The sequence below is a fragment of the Moschus berezovskii genome, chromosome 4 (assembly GCF_049115385.1).
Source record: "Moschus berezovskii isolate FMDL1 chromosome 4, NW_MosBer_1.0, whole genome shotgun sequence".
Classification (NCBI taxonomy): Eukaryota; Metazoa; Chordata; class Mammalia; order Artiodactyla; family Moschidae; genus Moschus; species Moschus berezovskii.
The window spans coordinates 92,797,624-92,822,595 of NC_142463.1; the positions used below are offsets into that span (position 1 = coordinate 92,797,624).

The following is a 24,972-nucleotide window of genomic DNA, read 5'->3' on the forward strand; positions in this document are numbered from 1 at the left end:
AAATGCCTACTATGCTCAAAGGGAATACAAAAGGCAATAAGAAACACATGGAATGTAAGCCTCAGTGGGGCGGCAACCATATCCTATTATCAATTTGGCTTTGAAAAGATTAAGTAAAGTATCTATAGAACTGTAAGCTAGGGCAGAAATTTTCTGGTACAGAAGAGGTTCAATCTAAGCATTGTGAAGGGTATAGGATCACTTTTAGTCAGAGGGTTAAAAATGGCTTTATGAAAGAAGATGCATTTGAGATGGTTTTTGGAGGAAGGGAAGAATTTTTATGAGGGGTACATACATTTCAAATAAAGGAAGAACTTGGGTGTTGGAAACAGATGAATGGGTTCATATTGAGATCTGTCACTTAATAGCTATGTGATTTAGGAATGCCTATAACTCCCTATAACAATATTTTTGTCTGTTAAAATTGGGTAATAGTTCCTACCTCATACTGTTGTTCAATTGATGAAGTGTAAAGTGCTTAATGCAATGCCTGGATGTAGTGCCCTATACATTGCAGCTATTACTACGATTACTAAAAGCAGAAAATCTCACAAAAGGGGGAAAGAATGTAGTCTGTACTAGTTGAAGGGGAGAACACTGAATGGTAACTCCAGTTAAATGTTCTGATTACATTATAGGCAATTTTGGATGTCAGGCTGAGGAGTCTGAGCTTACACCAGTAAGAAACAAACCTTTGGTTTTGCCTTCTCCTCCTCCTTCTCCTTATTCTTCTCTTCCCCACTCCCTTTCCTCCCCTCCCCCTTCTTTTTATTTCTTCTTCTTTTTTCCTCTTTTCCTTTCTAGATCAAATTGACTTTTACATTAAATAAGTCATATGTGGAGTGAACAATGGGTTCAAAGTAGGAGAACGAGAGACTGGCATCAAGGTGACTAGTTGGCATGCATAAAAATAATTTGGAGAAAGAAATGAGTTCCTGAGTGTGGTGCAGTAGGAAAGGATATGAAAGATTGGGAGTTGCTCTTGGGCCTTTGAAATACTGAGCATAGTAGGGCCATTGTGGAGACAATGGAGACACAAGTTGGAGGAACAGTGGCTTAGGAAAGAAAATGGGGAGCAGACACTGCCCCCAGCCCACTGAGTCAACAGGAGTTAGGGAAAGGAACAGGGTCCAGAGAGAATTACAAGGGAGGCCCTGGAATCTTAAGATGGAATACATTTTCCCACAGTATAATGTTGTTTTCAAACAACATAGTCAAAGGTGTTGGGGGTGAGGGAGAAGGGGCAAGTGAAGGGAATCTAGACTGAGACAATGCTGAGCTATTAATGGGTGATTTGGTGGAAAGAGATAAGGATGGGGAGGTGTGTGCCCGCATTAGTGAAACAGCAGCATCAAAGCCACCAAGATTGTTAAAAGGATACGTTAGAACTGGGAAGGGGGTCCCGTCAATGCGGAATAATTTAGTTAACAGAGAAGTTTGCAACTCACTTGCCATAGGGTTCCAACTACTTTATTTGTATCCACGAAATTCCTTCCTCTCGAGATAGATGGTGGACATGATTAGATGGCTGCTCCACAATTTCGGCTGGTCTAGGTCCTACCTTTGTTGAATCCCTTCACTGGAGTTATGATGTCATTCACCAGTCTGCTTTCAACTCTCTGGAGTCTGCTTTAGGTTTTCTAAGTTGTTCCACTTCTCCTGCAAATGAGTCCAGAAATAGAAGCCACTAAACACTTCAATAACATGAGAAGTTAGAAAAGGAGTGGCCCCTAGAGAAACAGGTCAGTAGATAACAGACACCACGAGGTAACAGATATTTGCTGTAGAATCAGGTCATTTGTGAGAACCCGTGTTGAACCAACAGGACAGACACTTGGTAAATTTGCTCAGAACCTATTAGTGATGTAGAACCCTGGACATCACAAAATTGTCCAATGTATGAACCCTGAATTCTGGTGCATACTGCAGTGACAGACATCTATAGAAAGAAAGGGATATGAAAATGACTTTCTGTATATTTTAATTAATAGGAATGAAATAGATTTTATGTATCAAGCACTGTGTTAGACTCTGGAGATATGAAATATTTGTAAGTAAGAAATTGTCTCCGTTCTTCATAGCGTCCATTCTGGTGGGCTTCCTTGCCAAATGCAGAGAGAGAGCAGAAACAAAATCACCACCAATATAAGCAAAGTTACCTATAAAAGAAAGACAAACATGGAACCCATGAAGAACCAGGGCCTGCATCAAATACAAATCAAGGAATACTACAGTGAAGCAGAGCTGCTCTCTTAGAAGCAGGAATGTTTTGCATGTAAGGAAATATATCCACGTGGAAAGCTGCTTTTTAAGGTGACACGAATGAGTCTTAATGTAAGGAAAATCAGGCATATCTTTTTGGAGATAGCAGCTATTTGGTATTTCAACAACTGAACAGAAGTTCTAAAGTTCTTCTTGCCTGCAAGGTAAATATTGCCATGCTCTGCACCAGGCACAGCAGGTGTTGTTCTAGAGCCCATACTAAAGAGCAGAGCCAGCAACACCGATGAGTTCAAGTCTTTGAGGCCAACTTTCTGATGGAGCCTTGCCCTGTTGCCCAGGTGACAGGGGAGGGAGGGAGGGAGGAAAACGAAGGAGGGATGGTGAGCTTTTTCCCCCTTGTCCTGTTCCTCAGAAGTCTTTTCTCCCTCTCACCAAGGTCCCTTTATGCTTGAGGACAGGGAGTATCAGATAAGAAGAAAGCCTTTGGAAAACAAACAGCCTGTCTTTCAGAATCATTCCCTCTTTGGGGGGTCAGGCTCTAAGGAATCCTGATGTCCTGACATTCTGTACTTCTGATTGTCACTGCTTGTCCTGGTCCAAAGAGACGTTGCTTCTTCACTGTATCTCTACTGAGAATCAGGTAACATTTGTTACTTGAATCCACAGGAAAATAAGGCTTGTTATTGCAACACTTTACCTAGTGCAAACTCAATGAGTTTGTGAATTTCAGGAGGTATCTGTAATTATCTCAGCACAGTGATGAATGAATCTTTCAGTAATGGATTTGATACAAAAGCATTCTTCTTGATACATATGCAGAAAACACAGTAGTTCTTGAAATTTTCCCTTTGAAAGAAAAATATAGGTTAACCCATGATAGTAGTGTTTGCAAATGTATGACAAGGATTAAAATCTATTAAGAGTAGTGGTAAAAGGTAAACTGGTAATAATGAGCAAAATTCACTTATAAGACTATTAAAATTAATCAAGAAGAAATTTTACAATAAGAATGTAAACTAGCCTCCCAAAGGCAGTAATAAAATTATATTCTTGTAAACATTCAAGAATAGTTAGTCATGGTATCATGAATATTCAGCAAGGACAATCCATCACCGAGGAAACAAGGATGGGATGGAGAATGCTATGACCTATTCTTCTGATCTTCAGTTTTAAGATTATATCAGCTTTTAAAATGGCATCTCCTTTGCTCACATTTAAAAGAAGTCAGCAGCCAAATTCTACTCAAAAACAAAGCAAAATAAAAAACTTGAAATGCTCAGATATTCTTTCAGAGGGTACATGTAGGCTGCAACCTTGTTATCACTATCCAACAAAACATAGCTCTCCCCAGAGGGTAATAGTAGTTTAAGACTTTACACTGTGATAAGAGGATATAACTTTTCCTGAGAAAAGCATAAACATAGAAATTTCTTGTATTTAAATGGAATCACAATACAGTGGAATGAATTTGTATTACCTTGACACTGTTTCCAAAGCTTTCGATTTTCTTCAAGATTTCTGTGTCCTGTCTTAAAACTGCTTTTTCCTATACACGTTCTTGTCCATTTCACCAAATGGCATCATTAACCAGTGCTCCTGGATATAATACAGCACAAGACGGCAATGGCAGAGAGTGACTTGAATTTGTCTGCTGTGTGTCAGTGGCAGAAGAACCGAGATTTAAAAAAATAAACTCTTTATTTTGCAAATCTAATATTTACAGAAAAGTTTCAAAGATACTACAAAGTTGTCGTACCCTTCACCCGGCTTCCCTTTCTGTTAACACCTTCCATTTCCGCAGTGCATTTGTTAAATCTAAAAAACCAATGTTAGCACGTTACTATTGACTGAACTCTAGACTTTGTTTGGATTACACCAGGTTTCTGTCAGAGTCTTCTTTCTGATTGAGGATCCAATCCAGGGAATACATTGCACTTAGCTCGCATGTATCCACCGTCCCTTTTCATTATGAAAGTTTCTCAGTCTTTCCTTGTTTTCTAATCTTGATGGTTTGGGGAGTTTTGGCCAGGCATTCTGTAGGGTGCCCCTCAGTTTGGCTTCATCTGACCTTTTAAAATGATGAAACCGGAGATACAGGTTTTGGGAAAGAATCCCACAGAGGTGAAGTGTTCTTCAGTGATCCTTACGGCATCTCTGAAGGTGTTAATCTTCATCGCTTGGTTAGGATGATGCTTGCTGAGTTGGTCCACTGTAACGTTACTATTTTCCCCTTTCCCTACTCTATTCTTTGGAAGCAAGTCATTAAATCTAGCCCACATTCATGGGGAGAAGGGGGTTTGTTTCGCAAATACATTCCTTATATGAAAAATTTGAGTGTAATATTGCTCCTATCTTTCATTCAAATTCAACTCAATAAATTTTTAGGATACCACGAAGAGAAATATTTCAGAAATTTATATAGCAACAATTGTAATGCCTAGAAGTAGCTGTGGGTATTACCATCTTACGGAAAGACACAAACCTTAATCCTTGTAATGATTATAGATACTAAGAGATGGTTATCTTTACCTTACCTGAGCTATTATTAAAACGATTGCTTATTCTTCTAAGCTCTTTTTAGCATCTGATGAAATCCTCAGATGGATTTTCTTCTGAGATTGAACATGCTACAATGCAAATTGTACACAAGCTAAAAATTCATCTTCATATAATCATACTCTGGGGTCACACAACATGTAAATGCACAAGCCAAGAATGCTGTTTGTCTGCATAAATGAATTACTCTCTTTCATTGGTCAAGTATTAATAAATTTTCTCAGAGGCATCCAACTTACTAAATAGCTTGCTACCTTACGTGTAAAGGCTTTCTGGCTTATCATTTTCATTAGGATCTCTAGCCTCAAGCCATCTTTCAAAGTGTTTTTATTTTCAATTACTGGTTGTTGTTTTTTTCCATTCTACTGCCTTTCCTTAACTTTTGAGTAATATTTGGGTTGGCACAACTTACATAGCAGGCAACAAGATGAAAATGTGTTCTGTTCAATTTAAAGGAATTATGTGACCATCTTGCAGATCTGTAATTAAGATCTTAGATTAGTTACATTTTCTTAATTTGGTAATTTTTATCTATCTTTGTCTTCATCAAATTATGTCATTACAAAGATATAGTTATAGAAATTAGAAATGCAAATAAACAAGATAAATTTTTTTACTCAGGTTTTATTTACTCTTTTTTCCCCCAACATTTACTGATAACTTAAGACAATATGCTAGATGTCGGGGGAGGAGAAATGATGAAAGGAATTTACTATCTAGTAAAGAAGCTCAAATGTATATAAAATTTATTATAAGAAAGAAAACATTACAAAGAAGAGGTACAAATAAAAATGTATCAAAAACAGAAAGCAGTGAGAAGCCATGGAAGGTTTTTAATAAGCAAATGACAAAACCAGAGATGTATTAATGCTTTAGAAAAATTAATTCAGTAGGAGAAGGCAATGGCACCCCACTCCAGTACTCTCGCCTGGAAACTCCCATGGATGGAGGAGCCTGGTAGGTTGCAGTCCATAGCGTCGCACAGAGTCGGACGCGACTGAAGCGACTTAGCAGCGGCAGTAGCATTGTATTGGATGAGTTATAGTGGTAGCAGTAAAGGGAAAGAGGATGGAGAGGAGAGAGGCTGAGGCAAAGAGATGAATAGGAAACTATTAATATTAAAGAGATCATGAACTAGGGCTTGGCAGTAGAAATAAAGAAAAGATGTGGATCCAAGAAATACTGCAAAGGCAAAACTAAGAAGTCATGGCCACCAACTGAATATGGGGAATGAGGGATGGGAAAGATTCAAATGAAATTTTGATTCTTCAAGAAAGGAAATGTGGGGCCAGCAATAAAAACATAGAAGGAGCATTTTCTATTTTTTATTTGTATTCCTTTGCAACATTTTTTTTCACAACGTATTCTATATGCATTGAAAGCTAGCCTACTACGTTAGAAGATTTTCTTGTCTTTATGTTTCTCTTATGATTCACTCATTACAGCAGCTTCTACTTCTTTCTAGAATAAGTTGCAATATAAATAAATGAATATGCATTCATTAAACTTGATTATATAATTGTACTTCCCTCTCAGCAAATGTCTCAAGGTAGTAATGTAATGGCTTCTCATCATAACTAAACTCTAAGCTTTTTTTTTGAAGGAATTTTTTTTGTTATTCTTTTTTATTAATTTATTTTTTGAAGGATAATTGCTTTACAGAATTTTGTTGTTTTCTGTCAAACCTCAACATGAATTAGTCGTAGGTACACCTATATCCCCTCACTTTTGAAGCTGAAGGAATATTTTTTAGTTATATTGTGTTTATTATACATTTTATAACATTTAATGCTTTCTTAACATTAAGAAGTAGCTTTAGGAAATTCCCTGGTGGTCCAGTGGTCAGGACTCTTCCATGGAAGGGGGCACAGGTTTGATTGATCTCTGGTCAGAAAACTAAGATCCCACATGCCACACAGAATAGCCATAAATAAATAAACAAATAAAAATTATTTTTAAAGTAGCTTCCGACAGAAAGAAACTTTCTCATTTTAATTTGGAGTCAAACTAATAAGTATCTTGTTTTCCTTTAAACAAGTGTTAGTGACATTTTTCAGGAACCAAGCCATGATTGATACTTATCCCTTTTAAATCAAATTGCTTCTCATTTCTGTGCTAACATGGTATGAAAATTTTAATATCAGTGATAACAACACAAGCACCACTAACACTTATTGAGCATTCATTATGTTCAGGGCATTGTTCCAAGAATCTTTTACTCCTCAGAGTAACCCCTTGTGGTGGGTGCTTTTAGAATCTCATTTTACAGACAAGACACAAAGAAGTAAAGTAACCTATACAAGTTTACATGACAAGTAACTATAGGAACCAGAATTTGAACTCACACAGTCTGCTTGATAGCTCTGTCCTCTGCCACGTTGCCTGTGTGTAAAAGTCAAGTTAGCCCAGCCTTATACTTCTCTCACATTTTCCTGAAGTTGGGTCTATTTTAGTAGGGAAAAGAAAAAAACCTCTAATGGCTACTGACATTCTCAGAAACCTTAATCATCAAGAGTCTGCAAAAACGTAATTCCCTACACACCAAGACATTTGATTCAATAATTTTAAAATACTTACTTCCTGTGGACAGCTATAGGAAAGAAGAGTTCTTTATGTGTATTTAAGCTGAAAGTAATAGAAAGGGAAAATAAATGAGGATGAGTTGATTTTCAAGCATAAAGCTATTCGCGAGTTAGAAAGGTAAATCAGATGTCTGAGTTTCATTACCACAGAAAAGTGGAATTCTGGGTGATGTGAGTCCATTGTTTTGGAATGAGGAATGGGAGGGTCAAAACAGGAGGCTTTGTGGAAACATCGATCTTAGTAAAGGTTTTCCAGGATGGAATGTTGACAGCCCTCCTCACGGATACCTGGAAGGAACATAAATCATTTTCTAAACGCAAAAAGATGAAAGGATGGAATTATTTCTGAAGATACTGAAATCTGGAAGTATATTTCTTCAGAAACTCATTTACCAAATAGCTTTATGGAAAATCTCTTCATAGATCACATATGCTGAAAAGATTACCTAACATATCAAAAATTCATCACGTAAATGGGCCCTGGATCATGGAATCTTCATCTTTTATGCTTTTTGCTTATTCTGTGCACTCTACTGAGTTTGGACCATGAACTCAGGCAAAGTTAGCACACTCATACTTGTGCACATACTCTCTCTCTCACACACACACACATGAATTATGTTTCTGAATTTTGGACAGCATTAGGTAACTTAAGATGATTTTACCAGTGGAACAAGATTAAATCTTTATTTCTATTTTTTATTTTAATTTAAAATATACCCCTTTATTAAATTGGATATGTCTGACACTTTCCTCCAAGGTTCCTAAAAGCTAAACAACTTTAAATAAAAATTATATTTTATTGAATATACACACAAACACAGAACAGGTTTAAAAATGGAAATATTGCTCTATTATTTATCTGGAATCAGTCCTACTTAGAGATATATAATTCTTTTGGCATTTTGTACATGGGTCAAAGGTCATGTTACTTTGAAAGTAGGAACTTCTCCATCTAAAGCTGCCAAAGGATTTCATCCCAAGATAAATTTTCTCCCAAGTTCCCAACTTTGCTCTTTTCTGCAGTTCTCAAGAGGAGTATGTTGAGGGATGGCAGAGTGGAGCCTTGTGTATTTTGGAAATTTCTTTAAAAGTGATGGAATCATGAATTAAATAAAACCAGTGAAGTGTCTTGCAGAGTCTTGTTCTAGGACAGTTAGTGGAGTACAAAAGCTTGTCTCTGCATCACCAAGGAACTTGCTAGAAATGAAAAATCTCAGGCTGCACCAGATCTTCTGAATCAGAAATTCTAGGAGTGGAGTCCAGCAATCTGGTGTTTATTAACTCATTCAGGTGATTCTCTTTAATGCAAAAGTTTTGGGGCCACCAGACTAGAATCATCTATATCATAATCACCTGGAGTGCTTTTTAATTAAAAAAAAAAAAAAAGCCTGCAGGTTAAATGTTTCTACCCCACTTTAGAATCTCTAATGGTGAAACCTGGGAATCCATGAGTTCAACAAGTTTTCCAGGTGATTCTTATGCATGCTCACATCTGTGGATCATTGAACCAGTAGATAAATCCCTTTGATGAGTTTGTGGGCGCAATCTCAAGCAGCTTTCTCTACAGGCAACCTCACGCTCTGGGAAGGGCACTAGCTTTAGCGCTGTGCAAACTTGACTTTGAATTCCAGGTATGCCTTCTACTGCTTATGTGATTTTTGACCAGTTGTGCAAACTTTCTGTTTCCTCTTCCTTATCTATAAAATGGGAATAATTATGCCTAGCTTGTTCTGTTTTTGAGAGGGTTATGTAAGATGGGGTATATACTCTCCATAATGTCTCTTACACTTTAGCAGAGATTAATCTCTTTCTTTTCTATACATCCTTCTATTAAAGATGTTCTAGCTCATTCCTGTCATGGTGCCTGGTAGTTTGCTCAGTAATATTTGCCAAATAGACGCAAGGCCCAGTGCAAAATTTGGGGATTAGAGTCTTAGCTCCACTGCGTATTAGCTATGAGATCATGAGCGAGTTATCTGACCACTCTGTGCTTCAGTTTCAGTATCTTTAAAATGGGGATAAAAATAGCATTTACCTTCTAGGCTTACAGTGAGGATTAACTGAGTTAATACATGTAAAGCACTTAAAAGCTGTGTCTGGAACACTACAATTCTCCATTATTATTAAAAAATTCCTTACAAATGTACTTCTAAGCTTTGAAGGGTTTTACTCTCAGAGAAATAATGCGATATATTCAATGATTTTCCCCCAAGCATTTAGACATAATGTCGCAGGCTCTATGTGAGGCCTTGGGGACACATAGACTCTGTTCTCATGGAGCAGAGAGACTAGAGGGAACATCAGACGTTAATCACATAATCATGCAAACGAGTATGTAATGACAAAAAGGAGAAACGGGTGCGGGTGCATAGGGAAGAACAGCTTGTGTGGCTGGGGCTCAGGGAGTCGAGGGGAAGAAGATGGAGCAAGGTGAGCCATGGGTGAGAGGGGCGCGGAGGCCAGATCAAGCAGGCCCGTCACCCAGGTTGGTGTATTTCCAGGAGAACAGAAAGTCTTGCAGAGATTAAGCCAGAAGGTGACATGTTAACAGCTATGTATTTCAGAAGACTGTTGTGAGGTGAATTCATGGAGATGAGATTGGAGGAGGCCCAGGAGGGTGCAGGGAAGAGCAACGAGGAAGTTTTAACAATAGGCAAGACACGAGGCTGAGGTGGAGTGGAAGCAGCAGAAATGGCGCTTTTTTTTGAATTACATATTTTATTTGGCTGTGCTGGGTCTTCGTCACTACACGTGGGCTTTTCTCTACTTGCGGTGAGAGAGCTATTCCCTAGTTGTGGTGCACGGGCTTCTCATTGTGGTGGCTTCTCTTGCTGCTGAGCAAGGGCTCAGAGCACTTGGGCTCAGTAGTTGTAGCGCCTGGGCTTACTTGCTCTGCCAAAGATTCTGCGGACTCTTCCTGGACCAGGGATCGAGCCCATATTCCCCGCACTGGCAGGCAGATTCTTAACTAATGGACCACCAAGGAAGTCTGGAAATGGAGCTATTTAGAATTTGAGAGCTTTGTGGGAGAGAAAGTGGACAGGATTCAAAGATGATGCAAAATGGGAGGCAAGGCAGCAGGAGGAATCTAGGGTGACTACTCTGTGCTGTGAAAGGACTGGATTGGAGGGAGAAGACTGTGAGTGTGACACTGCGTATATTTAGTTTGCCATCATTGAGATCTATCCAGGTGGAGGTATTGAGTAGCTGCACATACTGTTTTGGGGCTCAGTCAGAGGTCTGGGCCAGAGAAACAAATTAGGGAGTCATAGGCTTATGGATCACTGTGGATGCTGATTGCAGCCATGAAATTAAAAGACGCTTACTCCTTGGAAGGAAAGTTATGACCAACCTAGATAGTATATTAAAAAGCAGAGACATTACTTTGCCAACAAAGGTCCGTCTAGTCAAGGCTATGGTTTTTCCCGTGGTCATGTATGGATGTGAGAGTTGGACTGTGAAGAAAGCTGATCGCCGAAGAATTGATGCTTTTGAACTGTGGTGCTGGAGAAGACTCTTGAGAGTCCCTTGGACTGCAAGGAGAGCCAACCAGTCCATTCTAAAGGAGATCAATCCTGGGTGTTCATTGGAAGGACTGATGCTGAAGCTGAAACTCCAATACTTTGGCCACCTCATGCGACGAGTTGACTCGCTGGAAAAGACTCTGATGCTGGGAAAGGTTGCGGGCGGGAGGAGACGGGGACGACGGAGAATGAGATAGCTGGATGATATCACCGACTCGATGGACAAGAGTTTGAGTGAACTCTGGGAGTTGGTGATGGACAGGGAGGCCTGGCGTGCTGTGATTCATGGGGTCGCGGAGAGTCGGACATGACTGAGCGACTGAACTGAACTGAAGCTTATGGATGGAATCTCTGCCAGGGACATGAATGAGATTACCTGGGAGCGACCGTGGAGTGAGGCCTGCAGGACTCCTGCTCTGGAGGACCAGGGGATGGAGGAAGATGAGCCTGCAAATGAGGCTGATGTGGCAGGATTGTCTGGAATTGTTTTCACTATTATTTTCCCCTTTCCTTCCATTTTAAACTGATAGCCTGGGTTATTATTCCTGGTTTCAGGCATCTTGGCAGGGCCTAAGGTAAAAGGATCCTAAAGTTAAAGCATCTTGCAGTTTTTGGTAAAGGTACAGAAGGCAAAGATAAACCATGAGGAGAGAGGCCTGAAGGGTCTTGAATTGAAGTCTTAAGCACCCAACCTTAGCAAAAGTCCCACGACCTTTCAGAGACCTGAGATGCAGCAGAACCTGTGATCCTGCAGACACTGGTGGACCTGCGGAAGCATGTTTTGGAGGGAACGAGAATTGATGGCCACTGAGCAGAAGGTTCTCTCCCATACACTAGGGATATAAATGCTTCCAGATCTTTGCCCAGTTCTCTGATGGGAAACTCCAAAAATTATTAAGTTTAAAATTTTCACCAGGCTGGTGGGATAGGGGGGAAAATGTCTGAACTTCGGTTTAAAAGGAGAATAAAATGTGATATTTCTTGAGAGTTCCCTGATGTGCCCTACTGGAATATGAGACAAAGGGAAAAATGATGTGCCCTTTGATGATGCAAGTTTGATTCAATGTTCAAAATTCAATCAATATAACTCATTATATTTATAGAATAAACAAGAAAAATTATGCAGTCATTTCAAGAGATGTAGAAAGATCATTTGGTAACATTCAACAAACATGGCAGACAGGCCCTGACTGAACCCAGGCACAGCACGGCCTTCTTTCTGCCTCTGAGTACTACTTTGTGAATTGTTTTCTGTTTTTTGTTTAGTTTTTTAATTGGAAGATAATTGCTGTACGATACTGTGTTGGTTTCTGCCATGCATCAACATGAATCAGCCTTGTGTAAACATGTCACCCGCCTCCCATCACTCTCCCCACCCCTCTAGGTTGTCACAGAACGCTGGGCTGAGCTCACTGTGTCACACAGCAAATTCCCACTGGCTATCTATTCTACATATGGTAATATATGTTTCCGTGCTATTCTTGCAATTTGTCCCACCCTCTCCTTCCCCCATTATGTCCACAAGTCTGTTCTCTATCTCTGCATTTCCATTGCTGCTCTGCAAATAGGTTCATCAGTGTAAGGTCGGACCCTGGTGGCCTTCTTGGCTTCCCCTTCCCGGTGGCTATCTTGTCTCCTTCTTCCCCTCTCCATCCTCCGCCGGAGGGAAAAAGTCCCACCAAACCGCTGAGGAATTTCTGACATAATAACCCTCTGCTGAGATCTACCCCCTCTTCCTGACCTCCAGAGTGACCAACCCGGTCTAGCTGACCACTCACAATCTCGCATTCCCGAGCTTTACCTTATCTTAGGCCTGTCCAAGTTATATGATACCACTTCCTGCCCCGAAGGCATAAAAATCGCACCCTGCCTTTGTTCGGGGCAGAACTCCTCGTGGCCATTCTTGCGGTCAGTGGGTTCTGCCCGGGAGCGCACTGCCAATAAAGCCTGTTCCTTTCCCTTGGTGTCTGGGTTATTTCCTTACAGCTTGAGACGCCCGTTTCCGCGACCTTACCTTTGGCGCCCAACATGGGGCTCGAGGTGAGAGCCCTCCCCCGCTGGCCATGGGGCTTGCGGCTCCCTCGGGCCCGGCCCACACCCTGGGTTGATCCACCATCTCGTTGAGACTGTTCAACCGTCCGACAGGAGACGGGGTAAGTTCCCTAGGCTAAATCCTGGAGTAGCCCTCCCCCTTGGTGAGTAATCCACGGGAGTCCAGTCCTTGCGGGCCAGGCCCGTCACGAAAATCACAGCGCTGTGTCTGGCTCCCTCCTCCGGCACCAGTTGAGTCAGAGACCTCCACCTCAGCTGCGATAGCCTCCTCTGCAGGCCAGGTCCTGCTTCCTGGGCACCAGTCGATCTCGGAGACGTCCATTTCAGCTGTGGTTAGCCTCCTCCGCTGGGGTGACAGATCTCCTGGGGACGCCTGGTTGATCTACCCCTAAGCCTATCCTCTGTCGCTCACCAATGGGGACAACTGCCTCCAAGCCTGACCGGGGTTGGTCAACTCCTCTAGATTGTCTTTTGGCCAACCTTAAAACTCTGCGTCTCTCAAACGATATACGACGCAAACAATTGATTTTTCTCGTTCTGAGGCCTGGCGCCAATATTCTCTTGATAATGGCTCAAAATGACCCTCAGCGGGAACTTTCTATTTTAATATCCTTTCTATTTTAATATCTAAATCCTTTCTATTTTAATATCTAATCTGAATCCTCCGTGATTTAGATAATTACTGTCAAAGGACAGGAAAATGGTCTGAGGTACCCTATGTACAGGCTTTTTGGCTGCTGTGCTCCCGCCCCTCCCCCTATCCTTTCTTTCCCCTCCTCCCAAATCCTTCCTTCCCTTTCCCCTTCTGGCCCTTCGCCGCCAGCTAAAACATCTGTCCAAACAGACGGAGAAAAACTCTGCCCCTCGCCACCCCCTCAGTAATTGTTTCCTCGACAACTCCAAGCTCTCTCTATTCCGATAACATCCGAGCTCAAACGCGGCAACCCGCTGATGAGAGTTCTACTTTCACAGTCCCTCCGGAAGACCTGGTGGCCCCTCCTCCTCCTCCTCCTCCAGTGGCCCCGCCACTGAGGAGGCTGCAACTCCTCCTCCTCTAACACCTCCTACCTCTCCAATTCCACCAGAACGTCCTGTAATCGCTACTCTCGCTCCTCGATCCCCCTCTCCAACAAAAACAGATCAGAGACCCCCATCCGTTCCTTCTCTCTATCCACCCCTTCCAAAAACACCTCCTCCCATGGATTCGCCTGTTAGTTCCTGCTGGAGGAGATGAAAAATACCTCTCCCAAGGTTCTTCCCTCTTACGGGGGCACTCTGACTCCTTCCCAGATCTCAGTGATAGGTATAGATGGCAAGCCCTCACACCCCCTACAGACTGGACTACAGCCTTGTCAGCTCGACCATCACCTATTCACCCACTCCTTCCTAACACTTCTTTCATGTCCCACTCAGCTATTAGGACGAGGCATTCTAACTAAGCTCAAAGCCACCATACCTCTACCCTTCTCACACCTTTACTCCTCAACCCTACCTCTACTCCTCCTTTATGCCTCTGAATCTTCCTTTATAGACCCCACAATATGGGACACCGAGGTCCCCACTTACGAGAAGTAAGATATATATGTTCAGTAAAGAAGGTTTAATGGAAAGTCAGAAGATTATTTCTTACTTTAACAAATGTGTGACTGAGCCTGTGATATAATGCTGATATGCAATTCCATATGAGATCAATGACTGTAATAATGTAACTCTAGATATGGGAAGAAGCAACAAGAGGGAATATTTTCCTGGACCAAGAGGCTAGTAAGACAGTGGTCCAGAGACTTTTGCTACTTGCAAGGCCTGGTCCAATCTTAGCACACTGAGTTGCCCATCCATGGAATCTTCCCTAGACCTGGGAATGAGCCTTCCCAGCACTGCGGGACACAATGGCCATGAAATGGCCCCCAAACATGGTCAAATATGTGGCTATGAAGGGACCCTGCTGACTAGAAGTTGGTACTTGCCAGATGCCTCTACAGAGACTACATCATGACCACTGCAAGCTGCTGACTTTCAACACCCCCTGAAGGGAATTCAGGGTGGAAATCAGAAATAAGGCACTCTGTGCTCTGGGAAAAACCCAGAAGAACCAGCCTTCAGATAGTCAGATGTCTTCAGGTAAAGATTTTATGAGCCCAAATTCTTGCATCTTCTTGTACCTAGAAAAACATTAACATCATAAACCAATGTCTGGTCCTGGTTCTCCTGATAGCCCCTGAGCAGCTTTTCTACTTCTATTAATCTTTGGGCCACGTACCCTTAACTTTCTTGTTAAGTTTGTTTCTTCCAGGATGCAACAAATCTCCAAATGATAGTATGACAAGAATATTCCCTGACCAACCCCTAGACAATGCTGAAACAAGTCACCTTCTGCCGGCAACACTCACACACATCTGAACGACTCCCCACTCCAAGACAGGCCTCATGCCATTCGAGCTGCAATACGTCACTTTACTCACATTGCTCTTCAGCCCACATACCAACAGCTGCAAAAGATGACCTGAAATGCCAACAGACAGAAAATGATGATGACCGCCAATTCCAGACTCCTGCCTAAAGACCCTGGGCCCCTGGGAACACCAGAGTCCAACCATGACCCCTTCCCACGACGCCCCAGTTCAGCAGGAAGCAGCCAGAGACGACTACGTCGCCCCTTATTCTATCATAAGGGTCAGAATGTAAGGTCGGACCCTGGTGGCCTTCTTGGCTTCCCCTTCCCGGTGGCTATCTTGTCTCCTTCTTCCCCTCTCCATCCCCCGCTGGAGGAAAAAAGTCCCGCCAAACCGCTGAGGAATTTCTGACATAATAACCCTCTGCCGAGATCTACCCCCCCTTCCTGACCTCCAGAGTGACCAACCCGGTCTAGCTGACCACTCACAATCTCGCATTCCCGAGCTTTACCTTATCTTAGGCCTGTCCAGGTTATATGATACCACTTCCTGCCCCGAAGGCATAAAAATCGCACCCTGCCTTTGTTCGGGGCAGAACTCCTCGTGGCCATTCTTGCGGTCAGTGGGTTCTGCCCGGGAGCGCACTGCCAATAAAGCCTGTTCCTTTCCCTTGGTGTCTGGGTTATTTCCTTACAGCTTGAGACACCCGTTTCCGCGACCTTACAATCAGTACTATCTTTCTAGATTCCATATGCAGTATTTGTCTTTCTCTTTCTGACTTACTTTACTCTGTATACTGGCTCTAGGTTCATCTACCTCATTAGGACTGACACAAATGTGTTCTTTTTTTATAACTGAATACTATTCCATTGTATATATGTATCACGGTTTCTGTATCCATTCATCTGTCCACAGACATCTAGGTTTCTTCCATGTTCTGCTGCTGCTGCTGCTGCTAAGTCACTTCAGTCGTGTCCGACTCTGTGTGACCCCATAGACGGAAGCCCACCAGGCTCCCCCGTCCCTGGGATTCTCCAGGCAAGAACACTGGAGTGGGTTGCCATTTCCTTCTCCAATGTGTGAAAGTGAAAAGTGAAAGTGAAGTCGCTCAGTCGTGTCCGACCCTTAGCGACCCCATGGACTGCATCCTACCAGGCTCCTCCATCCATGGGATTTTCTAGGCAAGAGTACTGGAGTGGCTTGCCATTGCCTTCTTCCATGTTCTAGCTATTGTAAAAATGCTGCAATGAACATTGGGGTACATGTGTCTCTTTCAATTTTTTTTTCTTAGGGTATGTGCTTAGTAGTGGGATTGTTGGGTCATATGGGGGTAGTTCTATTCCTTGTTACTTAAGGAATCTCCATACTGTTCTCCTTAGTGACTGTGTCAATTTGAATTCCCATCAACAGTGCAAGAGGGTTCCCTTTCTCCACATCCTCTCCAGCATTTATTGTTTGTAGATTTTTTCGATGATGGCCATTCTGACTGGTGTGAGATGATACCTCACTGAAGTTTTAATTTTCAGTTCTCTAATAGTGAGCTATGTTGAGTATGTATTCATGTGTTTGTTGACCATCTGTCTCTCTTCTTTGGAGAAAGTCTCTTTATGTCTTCCGCCCATTTTTGCTTTGGGTTGTTTGTTTTTCTGGTGTTGAGCTGCATGAGCTGGTTGTATGTTTTGAAGATTAATCCTTTGTCAGTTGTTTCATTTGCCGTTATTTTCTCGCATTCTGAGAGTTGTCTTTTAATGTTGTTTATGGTTTCCTTTGCTATGCCAAAGCACCCTTAGCTTTAAAGGAAGCAAACTTGCCAATAATATTTTTGAACTGAACTCCTTCGATTACCTTACTTTTCAAATGAGATAACAGAATTGCCATGTTTTAAAATTTCTTTTGACCAGTTGACAATCTTAAATGAGTTTTAATTAACTTGAAGTCAAATCATAATCAATTCTTTTGAAGGGGGAATATTTGCATTTATTTTTTTTCTTTATTTTTAATTGAAGGATAATTACTGTGTTTCTGCCATACATCAATATGGATCAGCCATAGATATACATAGGTCCCCTCCCTCTAGAGCCTCCCTCCCACCTCCCACCCTATCCCACTCTCTAGGTTGTCACAGAGCATGGGGTTGAACTCCCTGAGTCATACGGTAAATTCCCACTGGCTATCTAATTTACATACGTTAGTGCATATGTTTCCATTAGTCCAACTCTCTCGTCCCCACCCACCCTTTGTCCACATGTCTGTTCACTATGTCTGTGTCTCCATTGCTGCCCTGTATATAGGTTCATCAGTATCATCTTGCTAGAGTGTGTTACTATATGACATTTATATATGATATTTGTTTTTCTGGCTTACTTCACTCTGTATAAGAGGCTCTGTATTCATCCACATAATCATTTCTTTTTTGGTATGAACATATTTAAACTTAAAAATATGTTACTACATTTACTTTTCAAACTTTCAATACTTTTACAACATTCTAATGTTCAGGGAACAAACTAATTGTTCCATTCCGTTCCGTCGTGTCCAACTCTTTGCGACCCCGTGGACTGTAGCCTACGGGCTTCTCCATCCATGGAATTCTCCAGGCAAGAATACTGGAGTGGGTTACCATTTCCTTCTCCAGGGGCTCTTCCCGACCCAGGGATCGAACCCGGGTCTCCCGCATTAGAGGCAGACGCTTTAACCTCTGAGCCACCAGGGAAGCCCTAATTGTTACAAACTACATAATAGCATGTTGATAGAGGCATTCATTTTTTCTTTTGCCTCAGGCTCCAATCTGAATCGGCATAGCACTGGCCTTAGTTAAAATTTTTTTATTTTGTTCAGTGTGGATTCTTGGGCATTAATTGAATTTTTAAAAAATCTTGCATTAAATGTTATTTCTTATTTATGGAGTTATTTATCACACCTTTAAATTTTGCACCTGAGTGAGTGCGTCTGGATGTCTCGCTTACCTCATCCTGCTTGGGCCCTATTTCTTGAGCACCTAACTATGGCCTCAGAATCATTCCTCCCACATAGAAGTAATCATGTAAGAAGAGATCCAGAAAGTGTAGTGTCATTAAAAGGGAGTATTTCCAAAAGGGAGAGGATCAGAGAGGAGTGTCAAGTGTTGCTGTGAAGTCAGCCAAGCCTGAAACATTTGTTGAGTGACCTGAGGGTGGTTTGATGGGCGTGGAATTGGGCTGAGACAGACTGGGGAATGAGTAACAAGCAGGGAAATTGAAACTTTGTGGACAGATCTCCCAGGAAGTTTGGTTCAAGAAGAACAGAATGATAGGGCAGTAACCGGAGGTGGGGGCAGTGATGGAGGCAGTTGTATTGTGAGGGAGAAGGTTAAAATATGAGAGGAACTATGGTCAGTAGCAGCAGAAGGCTGTGAAAAAACTGAAAGGAGGTAGATGGGGTCCTTATCACATATGAAAGAATCGGCATTAAACAGGAAGTGAAAAGTCTCCGATTGCAGCATGAAGGGAGAAGGCGCTCCGTGTAGATGTAGGTGGGTATTAAAATTCGATAACAGGAATTATCTGCTGGAGATGGTGCAGGACAGGGAAGCCTGGTGTGCTGCAGTCCATGGGGTCGCAAAGAATTGGACACCACTTAATGACTGAACAGCAACAACAGGAGACTGAGGAGGCTCCTTCTGGAGGCCTCAACTTTCTCTACTGAGAGGTAAAAAGTCCTGAAGAGAAGCCAGTGGTCGGACACTGGGTGTTTGTGAGGAAGAGAAAGGTTTCAGAGCTGTAATGAGGGACTTAACTCGCGGCTGGAAGGCAGACTCATCAAAGCTCCCCTGCATCCCAGTGGGTAAATGATGCTGCTTCTGCTCTATGGAATTTTATGCAGTTATAAAAAACATGAAGAAACACTTCAGAGGAGAGTTTAGAGATGTCCTATGTCTCTGCTGCTGAGTCGCTTCAGTCGTGTCCAACTCTGTGTGACCCCATAGACGGCAGCCCACCAGGCTCCCCCGTCCCTAGGATTCTCCAGGCAAGAACACTGGAGTGGGTTGCCATTTCCTTCTCTAAACTAATTAAAAAAAAAAAAAAAGATATAGTGCATCTAGTATAATACCTTTTGTATAGGACAGAGGAAATATAGGAATATATTGTATAGTTATATTAGCTTATATTTACATTAAGAAACAGAAAGAAGAGATAAACAGCTAATAAAAAGTGACCTGGAGAAAGCAGGGGGCTGGCTTCCCAGGTGGTGCTAGTGGTAAGGAACCCACCAGCCTGCAGGAGACTTAACAGATGCAGGTTCAATCCCTGGGTCAGGAAGATCCCCTGGAGAAGGAAATGGCAATCCACTCCAGTATTCTTGCCTGGAGAATCCCATGGACGGAGGAGCCTCGTGGGCTATAGTCCAAGGGTCACAGAGAATCGGACACAACTGAAGTGACTTAGCACGCACTCATGAGAAACAAGGTGAAGGGGGATGGATGGGAAAGAGGCTCAGTATTGAACCTTCTTTATTTTTGAATCATGTAAATATCTTACCTATTAAAAAATAATGTGAAAAGTGAAGTTCCTATACAAATAAGTATGCATACTAAACTCAAAATCTTTTTGCAAGTCCAAGCTATCAGGCACCCTAATGTTTTAAAATGATTGTTCTGTCAATAGGTTTACTGCATTTCTACATCCTTCTGGAAAGGTGTTGTTAAGGATCATCAGGGTCATAAGAAAAGGGAGCTATTATTACTTTCACACTTGAAACTGGTTCTTTCTCCCACTGTCTGGAGTACATGGAGGTCACCCCAGGTTCTTCCTCTAATGCTCCTTACCTCATCTACTCCCTCTCAGTCAGCGATCCTGTTCCCTCCGCCAGCTTCAATTTAGAAACATCTCTTCCAGATTCTAGACCTGAAATCACATAGCCAGATCAACATGGTATACCACTTAGGGTCTCAACAGGAAACAGATGGCATATGCAAATTGGGATAATTCCAGGAGGGATTATTTACCAAGACACTATTTACAAAGGTTTGGGGGCAGAGGAACTGTAGGGAGCTAGTGAGAGCTGGGCTTTCACTGGCTCTAAATCCCTAGGGGTGAGGAGATGGAGCAGTTTTTAAAACCTAGAATAATGGTGGAGAGCAGACTGCCTTGAGAGAATAGTAATTGGCTTTCCTGATGGTTAAAACGGTAAAGAATCTGCCTACAATGCAAGAGACCCAGGTTCGATCCCTGGGTCAAGATCTCCTGGAGAAGGGAATGGCAACCCACTCTAGTATTCTTGCCTGGAGAATTCCATGGACAGAAGAGCCTAGGGAGCTACAGTCCATGGGGTCACAAAGAACTGGACACAACTGAGCGACTAACACTTTCACCCAGGGATGCAAGCAGCTCAAAGTGGTCTTATTGGTTAAAAAAAAAAACAACAACAAACAAACTAGAGAAGTAAATATCCAGACCTTACTCTCCCCCATCCTTCCTACCTCCTGCTCAATTCCACATTGGCCAAACTCTAAAGCTAGAGGAAATGGCAGGCTGTGGATGTTGTTCTTCAGATCTGTACTCCAGGAGAACCAGGGCAGAGTAGGGGAAGACGAAAAGCAGATCTGCAGGGGGAATTCCCCAGCGGTCCTGTGGTTAGGACTCTGTGCCTCCTCTGCAAGGGGGCACAAGTTCGATCCCTGGTGAGAGAACTGGTATCCCATATGCCGAGTGGTGCAGCCAAAAAAAAACCGATCTGGAGGGGCAAAGCAAAACATGGTGCAGTTGATGTCAAACTCAATACTTTCCAAAACAACCACATAGACTTTCATTCGTTAACATGACGTGACTTTTCCTCTGGATTCCTTAGTTACCTTGTCATTCCCGACTCCACCTCTCTTGCCCTGTGGTTACACATATACAAACACACACAGAGTCTTTCTTTTCTACTAGATTGTGAACTCCTGGAGGCAGGGCCCTTGAGCCTGGACTCCACAAATGCTGCATGAAGAGGAACAACCTCTAGCATTTACTGGACACTTCCCATATTAAGATGACCACTTCATTTGGATTGTCTCATTTAATCCCTCAAGGCCTCCATAAGGTGGCTCCTATTATTATTCCCACTTTATAGATTAACAAACTGGGGCTGAGAGAGGTTAAGTAACTAATGCAAGGTCACATTTTTTAAAAAGAGGACATAGGACTGAGGAATTACCCTGAAGCACTACAATCTTCCTTCTGCCTTTCCTGTTCAAGGTTGAATCAACCACCCACAATGACAGCAGTTCTTTGCCTGAGGACAAAATGAGGCCAATGTTGGCCAAACAGCATACTTCAGAGACAGAAAGGGTTAGAGGTAGGTCTTGAACTTGCTGAATTTTGATGGCAGAGGGGAAAAAAAGGATGTGCCTGAGGAACTGCTGGGAGAGATTGTGGTTTGTGGGCTTGTGTAGAGAAGAACTTGACCAGATCAAAGAAATAGGAGAATACTTAGAACCAAAGGAGTAAGACTGAGGAGGATGGAGGGGAATCTTGACCTGAAATGATGGAGCTGCTGAACCTCCCTAGACGAGGATAATGAAAGTGGTATTTTGGGAAGAGTGCCACTTACAAAGTACGTAGGATGAATTAGAAATGGAGGATCACTTGCTGATGGAGGGACCAGCTGGAAAGCTGTTCTAATGGTCTGTGGATGAATCAGAGAAGGCTGGACAAGAATGAGGCAATGGAAATGAGAAATAAACTTTAGATACAATAAATATTTCAAAGCAAAAAACCCACCCATAGCACTTGTTGATGAATTGCTATGCATATGAAAGACTTGTTTTTGTTTTAGTTGCTAAGTCCTTTCTGACTCTTTGTGACCCTGTGGACTGTAGCTCCCAGGCTCCTCTGTTCATGGGATTTCTCAGGCAAGAATATTGGAATGGGTTGCCATTTCCTTCTCCAGGGGATCTTCCCAACCCAGGGATCAAACTTATATCTCCTGCACTGGCAGGCACATTCTTTACCACTGAGCCACCTGGGAAACCCTGAAAAAGGCTTGGTCTTCAGTTAAAATGACTTTAATGTCTAGCCTTTCCAGTGATCTCATCATTGATCAAGAAGCTGGAGTTGGGTGAGAGAGAAAGGAGAAAATGAATTCAATTTTAGACATACTGAGTTTGCTGTGAGGTACTAATTGACCTGTTAGTCACTCCCAATTTTGCCCATTTAAGGGTGGAGGTCTTCCTGTCCTAAAAGGGGACAAGAGTGGTGGGTCATATGTCAATTATTTATTCCTATTGTTCTGAATTTCCCGATTTTTACCTTCTGAGAATCTTGTTCCTTAACTTTTAACCTTTTCAGTTTTGCTCTCTATTAATTTTCAGTACACATCTAGCCTTTGAACACATCTAGTCCTGCTGTGATATGTGTGCTGGGGCGGGAAGTAGGGTGTAGCTTTGGGTATCATAACACACCAGGGTACTGAAGCCCTGTGATTCAGGACTAACATGCTGGGGCTCTAATTGATAATATTTTCTGCTTCACAGTAGCTGGGCTGAATTGCACAGACTTGGAGGGGTAAATGAAAACAAGTGTTTTATGGAACAACAGGCAAACCATTTTAATCTATAACTACTATGATTATGTTTCTGGCTTCCTTGTCTACAATAGAACGTAAGTGGTGTCTATGAGCCATATACCGACATTTCCTTTTATGTTTGCAAATAACACTGCAAATGATATTATATTCTTGCTCTAGCTCACAGGAGACGTAAAAGGCTGAGTTGACAAAGCAGGAAAGCTAAATCATTTATGGGAATATGGACAACCAGATTTTCACCACCACTGCTGGAATATGAGAAAAGTTCATAGAAACCATAAATACTGATTTTTCTGGTCACAAAGACTGAAAAATGAATACCTTAAAAAAAAAAAAAAGGAAGAATAAAGACTTCTCTGAATTGCCCATCAAGTTTTTCCACCCCTAACATATATGGGTGAACTTAGCTTAACCTTAAAAATACTAATTATATGTAAGTGCTCCTAGAGTTTGATTATGAACATATCCATTGAATTTATAGTTTATTTTAAAACTTCAACTGAGAACAAAGACTAAGTGTATTAGCAGATATCTGCAGATACTTACGTTGTTTGGAATAGAACAGCAGCATAAATAAGGGACTTAAAAAGATGACAGGACAAGTTTCCACCAATGGGCCATAAAAACAGGTAAAGAGGAAAGAACTACAGTTCTGTCTGACAAATTTACACTACAAAATAGCCTTTTTTCTTCTCAAATATAGTACACTAACTTCATAAATTACCCTGCCCTGGGACTCTGCTTATTTGATTAGTTTTGCTGGTTTATGCAGCAAAACTGCTCAAATAAGAAGGCTTTGGTTTTGTTGTTGTTGTTCCAGTATAATTAATTCTAGGACCCTCTTTCACTTTCAGAAGTGTCTGGATTTAGACAAAATATAGTTACCTATACATAGATATCATGGGTGCAATAGGCATTTAAGAAAAAAAGCCAGAGCTCTTAACTTTAATTCAAAAATTATATATTTCCTTCCTGTGTGCCAGGAATGTTTGAGCTCCAAAGATGAAGATAATGGTCCTTGCCTAAATGGAGCTCGTGTAATACAAGGAGAAAAGTGCCCCCAAATAAATACATGTTTGGTTCTTTCCTGGGTAACAACTGTGTGTGTGTTTGTTGTATGCTAGTTGTGTCAGACTCTTTGTGATCCCATGGACTGTAGCCTGCCAGGTTCCTCTGTCCATGGGATTTCTCAGGCAAGAATACTGGAGAGGGGGTTGCCATTTCCTTCTTCAGAGGATCTCCCCAACCCAGGGATCGCACCTACATCTCTTGCATTGGCAGGTGGTTTCTTTACCACTGTGCCACCTGGGTAACAATACAGTGGCCAACTGATCATGTTATTATGGGGTTAGCCAGAACAGTATAATGGTAACAGTGGGCACCTTGCTTTCTTGTTTATAAAGTGAGGAGCTCTAGTACCTCACTTTTTTTTTTTTTTACTATGATGGGTCTTTGTTGCTGCACAGGGATTTTCTCTAGTTGTGAAGAGTGGGGGCTACTTTCTAGCTGTAGTGTGAGGGTTTCTCATTGTGGTGGCTTTTCTTGTTGTGGATCATGGGCTCTAGGGCACGTGGGCTTCAGTAGTTGTGGTCGCCAAGCTATTTAGAGCAGAGGCCCAACAGTTCTGGCTCATGGGCTTAGTTATCCCTCAAGGCATGTGGGATCTTCCCGGCTCAGGGATTGAACCCGTGTCTCCTGCATTGGCAGGCGGACTCTTTACCACTTAGCCACCAGGGAAGCGCTGGTACTTCACCCTGGAACAGAGTAATTTCTTTCCAGTGGTGGTTTTGAAGTTTGGGAATTTTCTATTTGTTTAGGGAGGTGGTGGGGGATGGGGGGAACCTGAGTGAGTTTGTTACTAGATTGCCTGAGTTCAAATTCTGGCTCCATCACATGATGGCTGAACGGTCTTGGGATCCTTACTTATTCCCCTGTACTCTTTGGTGTCTTTATCTATGCTGCTGCTGCTGCTAAGTCGCTTCAGTCGTGTCCGACTCTGTGCGACCCCATAGACGGCAGCCCACCAGGCTCCCCCGTCCCTGGGATTCTCCAGGCAAGAACACTGGTGTGGGTTGCCATTTCCTTCTCCAATGC

At 42.2% G+C, this 24,972-nt stretch overlaps 1 long non-coding RNA gene across 1 annotated transcript; it reads right to left on the reverse strand.

Annotated features, from left to right (window-relative positions):
• Positions 1–883: 883 nt before the first annotated feature.
• LOC129540510 (uncharacterized) lies at positions 884–23,517 on the reverse strand. Its single transcript, XR_008682670.2, has 7 exons — positions 20,792–23,517; positions 20,138–20,216; positions 7,507–7,649; positions 7,357–7,404; positions 3,701–5,258; positions 2,921–3,069; positions 884–1,659 (listed from the first exon to the last, which is right to left on the reverse strand). It is a non-coding gene; the product is annotated as an uncharacterized LOC129540510 (long non-coding RNA).
• Positions 23,518–24,972: the final 1,455 nt, after the last annotated feature.